This window comes from Otolemur garnettii, unplaced genomic scaffold, assembly GCF_000181295.1.
Source record: "Otolemur garnettii isolate 467f Iridium unplaced genomic scaffold, OtoGar3 scaffold00115, whole genome shotgun sequence".
NCBI lineage: Eukaryota > Metazoa > Chordata > Mammalia > Primates > Galagidae > Otolemur > Otolemur garnettii.
Genome location: NW_003852510.1, coordinates 3,035,110 through 3,055,794, shown reverse-complemented (window position 1 = coordinate 3,055,794; position 20,685 = coordinate 3,035,110). Strand labels below are relative to the sequence as shown.

Sequence of the window (20,685 nt, the reverse complement as noted above, 5' to 3'; positions counted from 1 at the left end):
ACCACAGGCACCCGCCACAACACCCGGCTATTTTTTGGTTGCAGCCGTCATTGTTGTTTGGCGGGTCAGGGCTGGGGATTCGAACCCGCCACCTTAGGTGTACGTGGCTGGTGCCTTAGCCGGTTGAGCTATAGGCGCCGAGCCCACTTTTGGGGTTTTCGATGATGATCTCAGCAAACAGAGTCAGGAATCAAAGAACAGGGGCCATGGCTGTGAGACCTTTGCAGGTGTGGGAAGCTCTGTAACTTGGAGATGTTGGAGATGTCACTGTGTGCTGCCCCTTGCTACAGGGACAATCAGTATTCTTCTTAGAACACAAATGGCTGGGGTGGTTGCCTTTAGCAGCAGCAAAGGGCAGTCGGTGTGCTAGGTTTAGGGAAACAGTGTGAATAATGTCTGGTTTTAAGAGACAATGAGCTAAGGCCCCAGGCCTGGAGCAGCCAGACCTCACCCAATCCTCCCAGGCTTCTCCAGGCTCCGGAACCATTTCCTCCGCCCATCTGGAAAAACTAGACTAGCCAAAGGAAATGCGAAGGTGGATGTGAGCACTGGCTGGGGTGCATTGTGCCATGTGGGGGAAGGGGAATGCTGAAGGTGGCTGATGACTATGGGGAGGTGGGTGGCATGTTCAAGTAGAAAAGCTGCACTGAGTATCTGCGACAGTCCCATATAGCTGAAAGTATTATCCAAGCACTGTTATGCAATCATCGCGTTGTCACTTTAGAGAACTTCTGCCCGGTGGCCACTAGGGGGCAGCCAAGTCCCACGTGGTTGAGACGGTCACCGGCAGGTACGGTCGGTCCCTTGGTCCACACGGAAGAGGGAAGCCCTGTGCCCTGGAAATGCCAATGGCGGGCCCAGGGCTGAAGCAGGTCGCCTTTGCCGGAGCTTCCCTCTGTGGAATCCCCACACTACGCCCCAAACCCTGGTGCGGAAATTCCTGTCCGCTGCCCACCTGAGCTGTGTTCTAGGACTTAGTTGTGGTTGCCTCCTCCCTTGGGCTCTGCTGAAGTATTGCCTACCCTGAGAAACTCATTGAGGTGAAGGAGCCAAGAGCAGGTATCAGTTTAGTGTTTAGCCCTTCCAGGAATACTTGTACCTGATGGGATTTGATCCCTCATAAAGGCGTGTGAATTTAGTCCCCTGGGGCCCCTGTATAATATTTGTAAGACACATTATTTTTCTAGCCACTTTTATGAGATCATCCCAAAAAGTTTCTAGAACAGATTTTTTGGATACCCCCAGGAGGTGTCTTACAGGAGTTTAGCTTCCACTTATGCCCCCCAGACCACCAAAGTCAGGGTGGGGACACCTCTGACTGCTTCTAGTGCAATGTCAGAGGGGCTGTCCACCCCACCCACACACAGAGATGACCTCCCTGCACTAAGCCCAAAGCTGTGTCTTGCTCCCTATGATCATAGTAATACTTACAGCTAAATACAGCCCTTAGCATGCTCCTGGCACTTTTCTTTTCTTTTCTTTTCTTTTTTTTTGAGAGAGAGCCTCAAGCTGTCCCCCTGGGTAGAGTGCCGTGGCATTATAGCTCACAGCAACCTCCATCTCCTGGGCTCAAGCGAGTCTCCTGCCTCCGCCTCCCAAGTAGCTGGGACCACAGGCGCCCGCCACAACGCCCGGCTATTTTTTGGTTGCAGCAGTCATTGCTGTTTGGCGGGTCCGGGCTGGGGATTCAAACCCGCCACCTTAGGTGTACGTGGCTGGCGCCTTAGCTGGTTGAGCTATAGGCGCCGAGCCACTGGCACTTTTCTAAGTACATATAGACATTTAACCTTCACAACCACCCAGTAGGGGAGAATAACTATTATTATTACTCCTGTTTCACAAATGAGGAATTTTAGACCCAGAGAGGTTAAGTACTTTGACCAAGATCACACAGCTGGTAAGTGGAAGCCAAGATTCAAACTCAGGTGTCTGACGCCTCAGCTGGGCTTCTATCCACTCCACACCCTGTGTCTTCAGAGAGCAAATGAAACTGCATTTGGGGGTCTGTCCTCACAACCTCCTCCCTTGCTAAGACTCAGGGACAGACATTTGCCCTAGTCAACACTGCCCCTTCCTTCCAACCTCAGGCTTGAGGACCTGATCCTCCTCCTTTCAGAAGTTATGGCCAGGCCGCTCCTACACCCTCTCTAGCCCTGAAGCTCCTCGGCGCTGCTGCCTGGGGTACAGAGGACCCACTGGAAAGAGAGACAGGCTTTGGTTTGGAAAAGTGAGGCAGACTTTTGGCAACTTCTTTTATCTTTTATTTCTGCCTTGTAAGCAACCAGTCACCTCATCTGATTGTTTTAATGTTGGTCCTTCTGCCAGGTGGAACTATCCCATTAGTCAAAGTGACAGTAGCATCACTGAGTCAGAAGGAATGTCAAGGCTCAAGACTCAACCTCTCATTTCATGTAAAATAAAAGCCCACAGAGATGAAATAACTTTGCTCAAGTTCATGAAGCTCAGTTGGGCTGAAGCCATGTCTAAAATGGGATCATTCTGTTATTATCAACAATAACAAATGATGATACTTAATTTTTTTTTTTTTTTATGACAGAGCCTCACTCTGTCATCTTGGGTAGAGGGTACTGTGGGGTCATAGCTCACAGCAACCTCAAATTCCTGGGCTTTGGTGATCCTCTTGCCTCAGCCTCCTGAGCAGCTGGGACTACAGGTGCCCACCACAACACCTGATTCTTTTTTTATACCTAGCATTTATTAAGGGCATTCTGCGTGCCAGATACGGTACCAGCACTAAGCCTTTCATGTGCATCATCCCATTTAATCCTTTCAGCAGCTCTGTGACTTAGCTCTGTTACTATCCTCATTTTACAAATGAAGAAACTGAGATTCCAAGAGACTAAGTAACTTGCTCAAGTTCATATGGCTTGTAAATTGTGGAGCTTGGATTGTATCCAGGTTTGTCTTTGACTGGAATTTGCTGCTCTTAATGATAAAGTACAAAAGGGAATCGCAAGCGTACTTACAAAACTCTTGTGAGAACCTGCGGAGCATAGTATGACCCTATCTCTATAAAAAATTTAAAAATCAGCTGAGTATAGTGGTGTATGTCTGTAGTCCCAGCTACTCCAGAGGCTGAGGCAAGATTACTCACGCTCAGGAGTTCAGAGTTATGGTGAGCTGTGATGACACCACTGCACTCCAGCCTGGGCTACAGGGTGAGACTCTGTCTCAAAACAAACAAAAACAACAACACAAAATCTCTTGTGAGGGGAGAGCAAGTCTGGTGTACAGTGGCACACAGAGACAGGTCACAATTATACATTCCAGTCTCCTCCTATACTCAGCAAAACCCCATACCTGGGGTGGCATGGCCCAGGGTCCCTGGCACAGAACCTGAACCCTGCGGACAGTTGAGTACCTCTATAACAGAGTCAGGGCTAGGGCAGAGCAGGTTAGGAATAACATCAGGACCCAGGGAGGGGAAAACCTGCTATAAGGGAGGAAGAATCCTGGCCCGGAAGCCAGCCACTCTGGTTCTGCACAAGCCTATGCTGGACCTGGGCCAGGTCGCTTGGAATGTCTGATCCTCTCAAGGGGAGGGCTCTATAGTAAAACTGACGAAGCCTTCCCATTGAGGGTTTGTGTGACTGCTATAAGCCCCTTTGCCCACAGGAGGGAGAAGAGGGAGGCCTTTCTCTGAGGTGCCTGAGTGGAGTGTCATGTGGATCTGTGTCGATGCTATCAGGGGATCAGGAGATCTGGAGGTGGCAGGTGGTGACCTGAGGAGTGGAGCCTTGGCAATGAATCAGGCAGTGAGTGGGCTGCTGTGAGTGTCACATACTGCCCAGGACATTGGCTCAATGGGAAAGGCACAGGGGCCTCAGGACTTGAGAGTTCCTGCTTGTCACTGAGGGCCAAGTGGGCCACATTACGTGGACCACAAAGCTCAGCTTCCTGTTCTGAGCCCTTGGGGGTGCTGCTGTCAAGGCAGTTCCTTCTTGCTGTGCCTTTGGTGTGAGTGTAGGGCCTCAAAGTGCATGGCCTCCCAATACTCCTGTCTCTACAGGTGCCCCAACCACCTGGCAAGAGGGTCCCTATTGTCTCTGGGTTTCAATAAGATAAACCAAGCCACGGAAAAGCCATAGCAGGGCTGAAGAGCTAATTCTAGTTCCCAAAACCTGGGCTAACAAGAGCAGGGGAAAAGGGTTTGGGAAGTGTGAGCTGGATTGTGTCCCAAAAGCTCCCATGTGGGAAGCTGGAGTGAGAGAAGGGGATAGAGGTTCATTCCGGGGGCAACGCTAGCTGTGGTGTCATGCTTGGGTAATATTGGAAACAGGGCACACAGTTTTATTTACTTTTCCCTCTTCATTGTGTGTGAAAATGTTTTCAGCATATTATTGCCATTGTGTGTAAAATTGTCACGTGGAGCCTAAAGGGACGTAGTGGGAAGTGTGTGCTCCTCCCGCCCCACAGGAGCCACTATCCATTGGTTATGTCTACCTGGTACCTCACAGCTTAGGTGCTGTGTCCCTGGAAGTCATCTCACTGGAGCCCAGCAAGATATGTTGGGCCTCAGGTGTTACCGTCTCCACTTAGAGATAGGACGTCCAGCTCCAAGAGGTTAAGTGACCCGCCTACAGTGAAACATCTAAAAACTGGCAGAGCCAAGATTTAGACCCTGGTGGTCAGAGCCCAACTTCTGAAGCCTTTGAATTATGCCACATTTTGTCCCTTAACCAACATGCCCTGGGTTCTTAGAATCTGGAATGTGCCATAAATAGTTTGCCTTCTACAATGACAAACTTGTGGTTGGTCAGGAAACAGGAAAAATTTCATCATTTCTTGAGTATTTACATTCCAGAGCGGACTGTTCATTCTCTGCTGCGGGGCAAGTTTACAAGGACATCTCTTCCCTGTGTTTCATATAATCCTAGAATTAAAAGTCGGCTGTAGGGAAGAAGGCGGGAACCCGTGTAGGTTAATACAAGCTGGGTGGCTCACATGGACAGAGAGTTAGGCGGACAGAAGTCTGACATGGAAGTTTCCCCAGGGTTGGTTCCTTCTGGAAGCTGTGAGGGTGACTGTTCCTGGCCTCTGCTAACTCCAGGTGGTTGCCAGTAACTCTTGGTGTTCCTGGATTTGTAGACCCGTCACTTCCATCTCTGCCTCTGATGTGGACAGTTTTCCCCCTCAGTGTGTGTGTGTCTACGTTTTCTCTTTTATAAAGACACCAGTTATTGGATTTAGGGGCCACCGTAATCCAGGTATGACCCTGTTTTAACTAATTATGTCTGCAAGGACCCTGTTTCTTTCTTTCTTTCCTTCATCTCCTTCCTTCCTCTCGCCTTCCTTCCCTCCCTCCCTCTCTCCTTCCTTCCTTCCTTCATTTCCTTCTCTCTCTTTCTTTTTTTTTTGAGACAGAGCCTCAAGCTGTCCCCCTGGGTAGAGTGCTGTGGCATTACAGCTCACAGCAACCTCCAACTCCTGGGCTCAAGCGAGTCTCTTGCCTCCGCCTCCCAAGTAGCTGGGACCACAGGTGCCCGCCACAACGCCCGGCTATTTTTTTTTTTTTTTGGTTGCAGCCATCATTGTTGTTTGGCGGGTCCGGGCTGGGGATTCGAACCCGCCACCTTAGTTGTACGTGGCTGGCGCCTTAGCCAGTTGAGCTATAGGCGCTGAGCCCCTTCTCTCTCTTTCTCTCTCTCTTTCTTTCCTTCCCTCTGTCCCTCCCTTCCTTCCTTCCTTCTTCCTCTCTCTCTCTCTCTCTCTTTCTCTTTTTGAGAGAAAGTCTTTGTTGCCTTGGGTAGAGTGCTGTGATGTCATAGCTCACAGCAGCTTCAAACACTCTGGTTTAAGAGATCCTCTTGCCTTAGCATCCAGAGTAGCTGGGATGACAGACTCCTGCCACAGTGCCTGGCTACTTCTTTAGAGGCAGGGTCTCCTTGCTCAGGCTGGTCTTGAACTCCTGAGCTCAGGCAATCCACCCACCTCAGCTTCCCTGAGTGTCAGGATTGCAGGCATGAGCCACCATGGTTGGCCTGCGAAGACCCTATTTCCAAATAAAGTTATATTTTGAGATTCTTGGTGAACACGAATTTTTTTTTGAAGTTTTATAGAGATTTGTGTTTTTAAATTTTTTTACATTTTAATGTCAGGTTAACGTGAGGGTACAAACAACTAGGTTACAATGTCTGCATTTGTTAGGTAGCGTCCCTCTTGCAGTTGTGCCCCCCACCCAAGTGGTGCGCCATACACTCTACACTGTTCCCATTAAATGGGAACACATAAACCCTTCTCCTTGGTTCCCCCCTCTCCTAACTTGAATTGAATCAAGTGGTGAACATGAATTTTAAGGGGACACCGTTCAACCTAGTGCTCTTGTTTTCCTGTTTTGTTCAATAAATAAGGACAGCACTTCTAGAATACTGAGATTTCCTAACCAACACTGTCCCAACTCAGGAAGGTGGTGCCCACCTTATGGGGAGGAACGGCATAGGGGAATACGGCAAATGGAGGGATCCTCCCCGAAGCCGGCAGATACCAAGAAACAGCATATGCTGGGTCTGGCGGTGGCTGGGAGTGCATCCTTTTAGCTGCATGGTTATTAGGTCAAAATGCTTGTATTTCAGTGAGCATGAAAATGAGAATAAGCAGGGGAGAGAGAAGCCTGGCTTGTTCACAAGCAACTGAAGAGAGAGAGAGACAGAGAAAGGGAGAGAGACAGGAGGAAATAGTTGGGAATTAATTTCACTTGGAATAAATGATATATTTTCAAAGAAAATTTTAAAATAAGAGGAATAAAGAAAGCACAAAAGAATAAAGAGATATATCCTGATCCCAACTGTAAAGTCTAAATAGAGCCAAGACTAGCCATCCTAGACTGGAACATAAATTAAACACAAAATCAGAAAATGAGATGTATCATCTAATTTGACAAATAGTAAAAACTCATCTGGAGTATAAATGGGCAAAATATCAAGAAATGTTTTTTTGGTGGAGAAAAGAATTCCCATGTAATAAATGGTCCTGGGGGAACTTGTTAGCCACATGGACAACACTGAAATTACAACCACATCTCTCACCATTGACAAAAATTGACTCTGGCTGGATAAATATTTAAATTTAAGACACAAAACAATAAAAATCCTAGAAGAAAGTGTGGGTGAAACTCTTTTTTTTTGAGACAGAGCCTCAAACTGTCCCCCTGGGTAGAGTGCTGTGGCATCACAGCTCACAGCAACCTCCAACTCCTGGGCTCAAGCGAGTCTCCTGCCTCCGCCTCCCAAGTAACTGGGACCACAGGCGCCCGGCTATTTTTTGGTTGCAGCCTTCGTTGTTTTTTGGCGGGCCCGGGCTGGATTCGAACCCACTACCTTAGGTGTATGTGGCTGGTGCCTTAGCCACTTGAGCCACAGGCGCCAAGCCTCTTTTTTTTTTTTTTGAGACAGAGTTTCACTTTGTTGCCCTGGGTAGAGTGATGTGGAGTCATAGCTCAGAACAACTTCAGAATCTTGGGCTCAAGTGATCTTCTTGCCCCAGCCTCACAAGTAGCTGGGACTACAGGAGCCTACCACAATACCTGGCTATTTTTATTTTATTTTTATTTACTTATTTATTTATTTATTTTGAGACAGGAGCCTCCAGCTGTCCCCGTGGGTAGAGTGCTGTGGCATCACAGCTCACAGCAACCTCCAACTCCTGGGCTCAAGCAAGTCTCCTGCCTCCACCTCCTGAGTAGCTGGGACCACAGGCGCCCACCACAATGCCCATCTATTTTTTGGTTGCAGCCTGCATTGTTGTTTGGCGGGCCTAGGCTGAATTTGAACCCACCACCTTGGGTGTGCATGGCTGGCGCCTTAGCCACTTGAGCCACAGGCGCTGAGCCCTGACTATTTTTAAAGATAAAGTCTTGCTCTTGCTCAGGCTGGTCTCAAACTCTAAGCTCAAGCAATCCACCCACCTTGGCCTCCCAGAGTGCTAGGATTGTAGGCATGAGCCACATTGACCAGCCTTGGGGAAAGATTTTATAAAGAAAACACTGTTGGCAATTGCATCAACACCAAAAATAAATAAATGGGACATAATCAAGCTAAAAAGCTTCTGCACAGCTAAGGGTACAACTAAAGCAAACAGACGGCCTTTGGGGTGGGAGAAGATAGTTGCATGCTATGAATCTGACAAAGGGCTGATAACCAAAATCTACAGAGAACTCAAACTAATCAACAAGAAAAGAGCAAACAACCCCATTTATAAGTGGGCAACAGACTTGAACAGAAACTTCTCTGAAGAAGACAGATGAATAGCTAACAAATACATGAAAAAATGCTCATCGTCCCTAACTATCAGAGAAATGCAAATCAAAACCACTTTGAGATATTACCTGACTCCATTGAGAATAGCCTATATCACAAAGTCTCAAATCTGCAGATGCTGGTGTGGATGTGAAGAGAAGGGAACACTTTTGGACTCCCGGTGGGACTGCAAACTAATACAACTTCTATGGAAAGAAGTATGGAGAATTCTCAAAGAACTGAAAGTATACCTTCCATTTGATCCCCCAATCCTATTACTTACTAGGACCCAGAAGATCCTATTACTTACTATCTACCCAGAAGAAAAAAATCATTTTACCACAAGGGCATTTGCACTAGAATGTTTATTGCAACTCAATTCACAATTGCTAAGATGTGGAAGCAACCCAAATACCCATCAACTTACGAATGTGGTATTAACAACTGTGGTATACACAGTACGGAGTACTATTTAGCCATAAATGAATGGAGACTTTGCATCTTTTGTGTTTACCTGGGTGGAGCTGAAACACATTTTTCTTAGTAAGGCATTACAAGAATGGAAAAGCAAGTATCCAATGTACTCAATACTAATATGAAACCAATATATAAATGACTACATGCCCACAAAAAGAAAAACACAAGTATATTCTAATAAGGGGGAGGAGGAAGGAGGGGAGGTGGAGGAGGGAGGTGATTGGCAAGGTCTCACCTAGCGTGTACAATGTGGAGGTGTACAGCAGCCCCCCAGGGTGCAGGGCTCATCTACAACTTGACCTTTACCTTAAAAATGAAAACAATGTAACCTAAACATTTGTACCCTCATAGCAATCTGAGATAAAATACATACTTACATACATACATATTTTTAAAATTTTTTTGGGTGGGGAAACTTTGATGGTGAACTTAAAATAACTAGTCATCACTATATTTTACTGGGGTAAAGATAAGAAAACGTGGCCAGGGACATGAAATAGATTCATTCTACAAAAACAGACTCCAGTTATTTAAAGTCTTGTAAGATGAATAAGCATCAATGCAATGTTACAAGAAAGAGTCACTATTCAACAAATACCATCTCAATGGGGGGGAGCTGAATGGATCAGAATTGGTTTATATTCGTATTTTTCACTCCAGTACATTTCAAATGGGTCATAAAAAGCCAGAGAAGGAAATGGAAGGCAAATGTGTTTCAACTGAGACGAGGAGAAAACATTTGACTATCAACGAAATAGAGATCAGTGACAGGATGGATGGATCCAAATGTGTTTTAAAAGCCCTTTCGTGCCACAGAATGTAATAAAGCAAACACAAAAATGAAAGCCACAGAAGAGAATATGTGTGGCAAATACAGCTTTCTATCCAAAATAGCTAGAGAGCCAATCCGCCATCAAAGGCCAGTATCCTGTTTCTTTTTGATAAGAAATCAAGGAAATGAACAGAGAGTTACCTTACATAGACAATGAACAGCCCCATTATGAATTTTTTTTTTTTTTTTGGAGATAGAATTGCACCCTCTATAGAATGCTATAGAGTCATAGCTTATAGCAATCTCCAACTCTTGGGCTCAACGCTTGCCCCAGCCTCCCAAGTAGCTGGGAATGCAGGCACTTGCCACAACACTGGGCTATTTTAGGAACAGGGTCTTATTCTTGCTCAGGCTGGTCTTGAACCTTTGAGCTCAGGGCAATCCACCTGCCTTGGCCTCCCAGAGTGCTAGGATTACAGGCATGAGCCATGGCTCCTGGCCTCCCACTATGAATCTTGAACTTGCAATTTGAACTTTTACATTATTATAAAAAAACAATTTAAATTATAACACTTAATGTTCGATTGTTTAAATTCCTGAGATACTAATTTAACAAAACCTACAAAACAGTTCCTATCCTTTGATTCTGTAATCCTCCTTCTAAAGAAGTAGTCAAAGAAAATAATGTAAAAAAATAATTTATATAAAAGCGTTTATGGCAGTAATATTTATTTTATTTTATTTTATTTTTTGAGACAGAGTCTCACCATGTCACCCTTGGTAGAGTGCTGTGGCATTATAGCTCACAGGAACCTCAAACTCCTGGGCTCAAGTGATTCTCTTGCCTCATTTTCCCAAGTAGTTGGGACCACAGGTACCCACCATAACACCTGGCCATTCTTTTGTTGCAGTTGACATTGTTGTTTAGCTGGCCCGAGCCAGGTTCAAACCTGCCACCCTTGGTGTATGTGGCTGGTGCTGTAACCACTGTACTACGAGTGCTGAGCCAATGGCAGTAATATTTAAATAGGAAAAAAATTATCAACCACTTGTAGAATGATTTCTAAGTCAGTGTTTCTCAAAGTGGGGTCTAAGGACATAAGATCACCTGGGATGCTTGTAATAATGCATTGGATCCAGGGTCTTTCTTGGAACCCAATAAACCAGAATCTGTGGGCAGCACCTGTAGCTCCAGGAGTAGGGTGCCAGTCCTATATACCAGGGTGGCGGGTTTAAGCCTGGCCCCGGCCAAAACTGCAAAGAAAAGAAAAACAGACTCTGTGAAGGGATCCTAGGAAAGGTCATTTTGTCTAGCAGATGATTTGTTCCTGTTCTGAAGTTTGGGAGCCACTGAGCAAACCACAGGCCAGGAGAACATTTGGAGTACTAGAGAGAGTTCCAAGTAGCAAACCTTTGCAGGCGTAGACATGGCAACAGGGGATGATGATAACTACAGCGAGAACACCAACCCTCCCGGCAGAGGCTCAGTGCGTTTTCTGTTGCTTATTAACAGAATATCTGAAACAGGGTAAGGCAATTCATTTCCCACAGTTACAGAGGCTGAGTGGTCCAAGGCCGGCTGAGGCACTCCTTGCTGGTGGAGACTCTCTGCAGTGTGGGGGCTGAGCTTGCTAAGATGCTCGTGCGTCTTTCTTCTTCCTTTTCTTACAAAGCCACCATTTTTACCCCCAGGAGAATCCGTTAATCCCTTAACCCATTAATCCATTAACCTATGAACGGACAAATCCATTCACTCTGGATCCGATCACCTCTTAAAGGCTCCACCTCTCAATACTGCCACATTGAGGAATGAGTCTCAACTGGAGTTTCAGTGGGAACGTTCAAACCATAGCAGGGGGCAGTGATCCCATAATAAGATGCCCACAGGGCAGCAGCCACAACAGGATATAGTGACTATATAGTGACTAAAGTCACTGGCTGTTCTTAACGTTGTTCTTTGTTCTATAAATTGTTTATAACATTCATTAGGACCATAGTTTTCATTCATTTGTCAGCCTCCCAGGAAGGTCATTGGAAGAGTTAACCAAACGTACAAAGAAGGTCCAGGCATCTCCACTCAAGCCATTCCTGCCTGGCTGTTCCCCACCTCGGACCCTCAGTTCCGGCGACTAACAGGCCCCGTCTGCCTTGGATTCTGTCCAAGTCCTGGCATCCCATAAGCATCTTCCCACTGCTGTGTCCTTGCCACTGGCTGGGAGTGTAGTCCTCTCAGTAGGACAGTTGACTGACCACACATTTTTGTGCACCAAATAAGGGAGTGGGGGAGAGCTTAGCAGGCAGCTTCCTAGAGACTGGAGACTGTTGCATATTTCCTTTTCAGGATGGAGAGGGGAGACAGGTCTGATGGGATGTGCTGGGCTTCTCAGGCTCCCAGTGGGCTGACATCTCTGAGGGCTGATCCCAGAGGCACAGAGTTGCCACCATCGCTCCTTCCCACAGCAGCCTCTTTCCTGGAATGGGCAGAGCCATTCTTGCCAGGAGCCGTGGGGTTTCTTGCCAGGATCTGTGTGTGTCACTACTATCCAGCCAAGGTTGACCAACCTCCCCTAAGAAGGCCAGGCAAACACTCAGGATCTCAGGCCAGTAGGTGTCTGTGTGGAAGGGGAGAGTCCTCTCTACCACAGAGTAGCTGGGGGTATTGGGGTAGCCAGGCTGAGCCCAGAAACATACCCAAGTTTCCTTTCTTGCCACTCTGGGGCCCTAAGGGAGACTACACACTCCTTTCTAGCCTGCTTGTCTATTCCTGGCCCTAAAATATCAGCTGTCACCCCTTCCTGCTGTCACACAGCTGACCCCAGTAGGTGGTACCCAGTCTTCAGCAGCCTTGCATGGTCCAGAAGAGGGAGCCCCTTTTCCAAGAAGGGAGACCAGGCTCAGCAGAGTTCCTATAGGACATCACAGTGGGTGTTTGGAAATCGTCACTCTGCTCCCGGCCTCCATCCAGCCCTCCATAATCTCACTGCTACCTTCAGCCCATTCACAGGCCCTCCCATGGGGTCAGAAGAGACCCCAGAGAGTAGACGCAATGCTCTCCCAGGTCTCTGTGCAGTGATCTGGCCTCTGGAGGGAGGGAGAGCAGAGGAGGGAAAGGGCAGAGAAGATAACTGGCAGAGGTTATGACTTGCAATAGTAAACCTTTGATCTTTCATTCCAAGGTTTTTTTTTCTTTTGCCTAGGCTAGAATGCCATGGCATCAGCCTAGCTCACAGCAACCTCAAACTCCTGAGTTCAAGCGACCTTCCTTCCTCAGCCTCTTGGAATAGCTGGAACTTAAGGCACCCACCACAGTGCCCAGATAGTTTTTGTATTTTCAGTAGAGAAAGGGCCTCACTTTTGCTCAGGCAGGTCTCAAACTTTTGAGCTCAAGCAGTTCTCCTGCTTTGGTCTCCCACAGTGCTAGGATTATAGGCATGAGCCACCTCAAAGTATTTTTTGAGTGCCTGTTATGTGGCAAACACTGTGCTAGGAAACTACTGTGGGGATGAAGGGAAAATTTTTCCTTCAGGCTCTGAAGTTTTGCTGAAAAATCAACCCACAGGCTCGTTGCCTGTGGCTCAAGTGGCTAAGGCGCCAGCCACATACACCTGAGCTGGCGGGTTTGAATCTAGCCCAGGCCTGCCAAACAGCAATGACAGCTGCAACCACAAAATAGCTGGGTGTTGTGGCGGCCACCTGTAATCCCAGCTACTTGGGAGGCAGAGACAGGAGACTCGCTTGAGCCCAGGAGTTGGAGGTTGCTGTGAGCTGTGATGCCATGGCACTCTACCCAGGGTGACAGCTTAAGGCTGTGCCTCAAAAAAAAAAGAAAAAGAAAAAGAAAAAGAAAAATCAACCCACAAAAAACAGATTAATTGGAGAAAAAGCATACAAATGTATTATTGTGCACATGGGGAGAGTCACGGAGTGTTACCCCATATCCCACTGGGGTACAGATGCTTCTATACCACACTCTCAGGGGAAGAGAGAGGTGATGTGTGGATGACTTTAGGGGGATTCAATGGGCTTGAAGAACATACAATGGCCTGGGACAAAGTCATTTGGGCACACAGAATGGACAGTGTTTGTGCAAAAGTCTGTCCAGGTTTGTTGACAGATGTCAGTCTTATTGTGATACAAGTTCAATTAATGAAAATTCAGGGAAGGAACTGGAGATCACTGTTTTCTTTTTTTGACAGGTGCAGACTTTAGCAAATAAGGAACTTAAGAAAACAAGTTCATCCTTTCTTTGCTCTGGGTGACGCAGAGCTGAGATGCAGGAGCTGGGGGAGAAGGACAGAGAGACATCACAGCTGCGGCTTTAGTTCAGAATGTCAAAGCCTGTATTTTCGGGGTATCCGTTTCTGACCCTCAACACTGCAACCATGACTAGAGAGACATGACCCTGCCCTCATGAAAGTTACAGTCCAGTGGAAGAGGCAAAGTCTTGAGGCGACATAATTAAATTGTAATGATGTGCTTTATTTAGAAGGAAATTTCAAGTGCATCGGGGCTGGGGTTCAGTGAGTGAGGGGCAAAGTCCTGTGGCATGAGGTGGTGTGGGGGGTGGGCAGGGGCCAGATTAAGCCAGGCCAGTTAAGAGATTTCAAGTTTTGTCTGAGACTAATAGGAAATCACTGGAGGGTTTTAAGTGACAATCTGATTTAAATGTTCAAGTATCACTGTGGTTGCAGGTCAGAATAGTCTGGAGGGGCAAATGTGGACCAGAAGGGAGAATGTAGGAGCCCCTTCAGTATCCAGTGAGTGAGGATGCTGGCTGGGACTCACTAGTGGAGTGCAGAGAGAGAGAGAGAGAGAGAGAGAAGTTGGGGGATTTGCCATGTATTTGGGAGTTGTGTCTAGATGACTTCCTTAGCCAGGCATTGTGGTGGGCACCTGTAGTCTCAGCTACTGGGGAGGCTGAGGCAAGAGGATGGTTTGAGCCCAGGAGTTTGAGGTTGCTGTGAGCTATGACACCACAGCATGCTACTCAGTCTCACTCTGTTCCCCCCCCCCCCAAAAAAAGAGGACTTCCTGATGGGCTAGAGAAAAGAAGAGGGAGGAATCAAGACTGGATCACACATTTCCAGTGTGAAGAACCACAGTGGAGAAGCCTGGTGGGAGGGAGGGAGCAGAAAACAGGAACAGGAATGGGTTTGCTGGTCATGAGGCTTGCCCTGCTTCCAGTCAAGAAAGTCATTATCTTAGGTTCCTTCCCTGTCAGCCTGTAAAACCTCATTTTCATATGTGGTTAATCTGTGGTTGAGCCCAGTGAGTCAGAAGTCAGGGCTAAGAGATAATAGAAAGGAACCAGTTCGCCATTTGGGGCCTTCGGTCCCCAGGCTCCAAGGACTCCCAGACATCAAGCCCCTCCCAAATATCTCACCAAGGCCTCTGTGAGCCACGTTGGCAACAGCTCCCAGGACAGGATGCTCTGGCCCTGAGATGTTTTGTCCCATCCCTAATCTCCTATAAGCCCTCCTCCTTTTCTCAAAATTGCCTTTTTCAGTGCCCTGCCCTGGGTCAGCTTCTAGACGGGGTGGTAACCAGCGGCTGGGACCAGAAACTGGGAAGTGGGGAGAATTTGACCGGACGCTGGTTTCAGCTCCCAGCTGGTGCAGGCTCCTTAGTACCCTGCTCTGGGAACTGTCTTTCTCACTGCAAAGTAATGGGACAAATCCTGCCTTTCTTTTCTTTTCAATTTTCTGAAAATTTTATTAGGCAATTTTTCAAACATACAGTACAGTTGAAAAAATTATACAGTGATCACCCAGACACCCACCGCATACATTTTATTATTTTCTTCTTCACATGTAGGGAATTTGTTCATAGGGAGGCCACAAGTTTTGTGTGCCCCTCATCATAATGACCTCAGATTCCTGTTGGGTGTGTTAAACATAGGAGCCATTCTTTAGGCCTCCTGCCCTGAGCACAAAATCCTGCCTTTCTTTTGGGAGTTAGGAGTAGGGACTTCAGAGTTAATTCAAATCGCAGCCAGTTATGTGACCTTGGGCCGGACACCTTGATAAACTGCAGTTATATCAACCGTGAGATGATAGAAATAATAAACACCTTTGCTACAGGACTTTTTTGAGGATTAAATGAGATTATGGAGGTGAAGTGCCTCATAATCCAGAGGTCAAGATAAATGCTAGTTAGTGCTACCATTGCCATTGAACACTTAAGGAGACCATCCCTAAGGAGGCAGGTGTTCCTAAAGCTAAGTGGGAAATTACAAGATCTGGGATAACGAGCCCTGGTCTACATCCCAAACTTTGAACACACACACACGGACTTCAGGGTGGCCTCTGCAGGGTTAGATGAGATGGAGTGTGTTCAGGGTGGTGTGGCTATAGACTGGCCCCTCAGAGTTAGGAAAGTCCAAGGCAGACTGGATATCATTTTGTGACTTCATCATTTTGTATCTGCCTCAGTGTCCTCATCTGTAAAATGGGAATAAAAATTGTGCCTAGCTCATAGAGTTGTTGTGAAATGTAAATTATTTAGCTTTTCAAGCACTAAATATGTAAGGTGTTGAGAAGAGTGTGTCAGGAATAGACTCTTGTTCACATTTCAGTAGTTGTAAATTTTCATCAGTACGTGTCCTCCAGGGGAAGCGTCTCTTTAGGGCATCGGTTCTCAACTGTCGCAACCCACAGGAACTGTATTAAAGGGTCACGGCATTAGGAAGGTTGAGAACCACTGCTTAGAGTAATAGACACTTCTCTTTACTGCAGAAGAGGAAAGGCTGAGTAGCACTGGGACAGTAACAGTTCACAGGCTGAAAATTTTGGGAAAAGGTGCAAGGTCAAAAGATTAATCCTACCATATTAGAGCTTGAAAATGAAGCTAGATATTCATGAAATTCAATCGTTTCTAAATTCCAGACATCAGATGTTGTCCCCAGTCTAGGGCAATTCAGGGGAACAATATGCACAACACAGTGGATTTTTCTTAAATCTAAATTTATTTTATTTTTCAGTTTCACAATTTTTTCCTTTATACTTTTGCCATTAAAATATCCTTTCTTTTATGAAATGTTGGTGGATAGTTTTTGGTGGTTATGATGACTAATGATGATTTAAACTGGTCTGTGAAATTCAAAATCTTTTTTTACCACGAGGAAACTGCGTCCAGAGAGGAGATGTGACTCAGTCAAGGTCAGGAGTCTGGTTCGTGACAGAATCAGTGCTAAAACCCAGATCTCCTGATTTTCCCTCTCTCTCTCTCCCTTCCTCCTTTCCTTCCTTCCTTCCTTTCTCTTTCAGAATCTAAGAACCAACAATAATGCTCCTTTCCATAGCTTGTTTAGGTCTGCAAGTGATTGAAACACAATTCAAACTGGCTTAAGCAAAAGGGAAATTCAAGAATTTCAACCAGGGTGGCACCCGTATAGCTCAGTGGTTAGGATGCCGGCCACATACAGATAGGCTGGCAGGTTCGAACTAACCAATGCAGGCCAGCTAAAATCAACAATGACAGCTGCAACAACAACAACAACAACAAAATAGCTGGGCGTTGTGGCAGGCACCTGTAGTCCTAGCTACTTGGGAGGCTGAGGCAAGAGAATCGCTTGAGCCCAAGAGTTTGAGGTTGCTGTGAGCTGTGATGCCACAGCACGCTACCCAGGGTGACATAGTAAAACTCTGCCTCAAAAAAAAAAGAATTTCAACCAGAAGAAGAAATTGATTTTTGGCAGGAGAAGACATTAGATGCTTATTAAACCCCTGAAAATAAACCCCATCAGATCCAAAGTCTCCCCTCTCTGGTTCAAAACCCATAACTAGACCCTGGGCTTTTCCTAATCTCCCACCATTATCACCACCACTATCACACACCCACACAGAATCCTCATTCTGAGCAGGGCCCTTAGGACCCATTTTTTGGCTCATTCCATACTGACTCAAGGCTTCTCTCAGGATGTATCAGCCAGGAATGTCTAACCAGCCCAATCCAACCAATCTCTCTTGTTCACTGGGGACAGAACATCCTTCCCAGCAAAGGTCATCAGAGCACACTGTCTCCAGCAGACTTCTAGTCATGATATATTAGCTGGGGGATTATGGGAAGCATCTGCATTTTCTTTACAGTGTTGGTGATGATCTGCACATACCCAAAGAACTAAAAATAAGTGGCAGGAGGTCTGACTTGTTTGAGGCTGGGTCAATGTTTATTTTCTTAAAGGTCAGACCTCCTTGATATGGGCATAAAGTTAGATCCAGGGACTGTGTCTGTGGCTTGAATATGCAGGTGGGTAGGACCTGCAAAGAGAGTCTCAGATGTGAAATTTCTGGCCTGCTCAACCTTGCCCCATGCTGGATCCCGGCTCAGGGATGGAAGACACTCCCTGCTTGCTCTGGTGCTGCCCTGATTCTATTTCACTCCTGGCATCAGTGCACTGAGCAAATGGGCTCCCTTCCCTGTACCGTACTTCCTCCATCTGGCAAATGGGCAGGAGGAAAAGAAGGCAAGGAAAGAAGGCAGAATATTTACCCCAAGTGTTATAGTGTCATTAGTTCCTGACAAAGAGCCCCAGAGCTCGCCTTTTCTGTAATCCACTTTTCTCCAAGAAGAGAACCAATATTCCAGGAGTATTGAGGCCAGGGGATTAAAAAGAAAGCATCAACTTTTACTGAAAAAATTTTAGGGGAAATAAATATGAATATAATATGGAATAGAATGCAAAATTTATTTTTTATTTTTTAATTTTTATTTATTTATTTATTTTTGAGACAAAGCCTCAAGCTGTTACCCTGGGTAGAGTGCTGTAGCATCACAGGTCACAGCAACCTCCAATTCCTGGGCTCAAGCAATTCTCCTGCCTCTACCTCCCAAGTAGATGGGCCTATAGGCGCCTGCCACAACACTTGGCCTTTTTTTTTTTTTTTGCAGTTTTTTTGGGCTGGTGCCAGATTTGAACCTGCCACCTCTGGTATATGGGGCCAGTGCCCCAATCCTTGAGCCACAGGCACTACCCTTGGCCATTTTTTTTGGTTGCAGCCATCATTGTTGTTTGGCGGCCCGGGCTGGATTGGAACCCACCAGCTCAGGTGTATGTGGCTGGCGCCTTAGCTGCTTGAGCCACAGGCGCCAAGCCTAGAATGCAAAATTTAGATAAACTTTTTTAATCTTATTTTTTGAGACAGAGTCTAGCTCTGTTGCTGGGTAGAGTGCAGTGCATCATAGCTCATAGGAACTTCAAACTCTTGGGCTGAAGTGATCCTCTTGTCTCAGCCTTCCAAGTAACTGGGACTACAGGAGCCCACCACAATGCCCAGCTACTTTTTTTCTATTTTTAGTAGAGATGGAGCCTTGTTCTTGCTCAGGCTGGTCTTGAACTCCTGAGCTCAAGGGATCCACCCCCATTTGCCTCCTAGAGTGCTAGGATTATAGATGTGAGCCACCACCCCTGGCTGAACTTTTTTTAAATGAAAAAATTCAATTGAGGCTCAGCGCCCATAGCACAGTGGTTATAGCACTGAGGGTGGCAGGTTCGTACCCAGCCTGGGCCAGCTAAACAATGACAACTGCAACAACAACAGAAAAATAGCCAGGTGTTGGGGCGGGTACCTGTAGTCCCAGCTACTTGGGAGGCTGAGGCAAGAGAATCCCTTAAGCCCAAGAGTTTGAGGTCGCTGTGAGCTGTGATGCCATGGCACTCTACCAAGGGCAACATAGCAAGACTCTGTCTCAAAAAAACAAAAAATTTCAACTGAAAAGAAATTTCTATACTGTGGCTGTTGCTGTAGGTCAAGCTAACAGATCTGTGGTTCAAGTTCATGGCCTAGAGGAAACTCTCCTCCTCCAGGTCTCAAGAGACAAACTTCATCTCCTACAGGCTCAGCAGGGACAGGAACCAGAGATGTTTGGTTTGTTTTCTATTTTTGTTTTGTTTTTGTGAGACAGAGTCCCAGGCTAGAGTGCCATGGCCTCAGCCTAGCCCACAGCAACCTCAAACTCCTGAGTTCACGTGATCCTTCTGCCTCAGCATCCTGAGCAGTTGGTACTACAGGCACCCACCACAATGCCCAGCTAAATTTTTCTATTTCTAGGGTCTCAAATGCTCAGGTTGGTCTTGAACTCCTGAGCTCAAATGATCCTCCCACCTAGCCTAGAGTGCTAGGATTACAGGCAAGAGCCACTGTACCTGGGCTGGCCAGATATTTGGCAAGGTGTAGACACAGTGTGTGACAGAAGGCAGAGGAAAAGTCAATTCTCTAAGGCCCTGGCCCTCTTTCTTTCCCATCTATCCCCATTAGAGATCAAAATGCAGAAGGTAGCAGTAGCAGTCTCCAAGCTCAAGTTCCTATGCAGTGAGCCTGGGTAAGAACTGTGTGTGAAGTTACTTACAAAGGGAAAGGCCTGGCTCGGCGCCTGTGGCTCAAGTGGCTAAGGTGCCAGCCACATACACCTAAGGTGGCGGGTTTGAATCCAGACTGGACCCACCAAACAACAATGACGGCTACAACCAAAAAATAGCCAGGCGTTGTGGCGGGCGCCTGTGGTCCCAGCTACTTGGGAGGCTGAGGCAGGAGACTCGCTTGAGCCCAGGAGTTGGAGGTTGCTGTGAGCTGTGAGGCCATGGCACTCTACCCAGGGGGGGACAGGTTGAAGCTCTGTCTCAAAAAAAAAAAAAAAAAAAAAAACAAAGGGAAAGGCCCATGGGTAATCTACTCCCTAACACTCAAGTCTCAATAGATACAGTGCCTATGGTTCCGTGACAGTTAATTTTATGTGTCAAATTGACTGCCCAGATACTTGGTTAAACATTATTCTGGGTATATGTGCAGGTGTTTCTGGATGAGAGTAATCTTTCTTCTTTTTTTTTTTTAGAGACTGAGTCTTACTTTATCACCCTGGGTAGAGTGCTGTGGTATCACAGCTCACAGCAACCTCCAACTCCTGGGCTAGGTGATTCTCTTGCCTCAGTCTCCCGAGTAGCTGGGACTACAGGCACCTGCCACAACGCTTGGCTATTTTTTGTTGCAGTTTGGCTGGGGCCGGGTTCCAATCCACCACCCTTGGTATATGGGGCTGGCGCCCTACCCACTGAGAGTAATCTTTCAATCAGTAGCCTGAGTAAAGTGGATTGCCCTCCTCAACAAGGGAGTAAGGGAGAATCAGGCCCTCTCTGTCGGACTGTCCTGGAGCAGAAGGACTTTGGTCTTCTTTTGCCGTCAGACT

General features: G+C 46.7%; 1 non-coding gene across 1 annotated transcript; it reads right to left on the bottom strand.

Moving 5' to 3' along the window:
- Positions 1–15,310: 15,310 nt before the first annotated feature.
- On the bottom strand, positions 15,311–15,442 carry LOC111727645. Its single transcript, XR_002775142.1, has one exon. It is a non-coding gene; the product is annotated as a small nucleolar RNA SNORA11 (small nucleolar RNA).
- Positions 15,443–20,685: the final 5,243 nt, after the last annotated feature.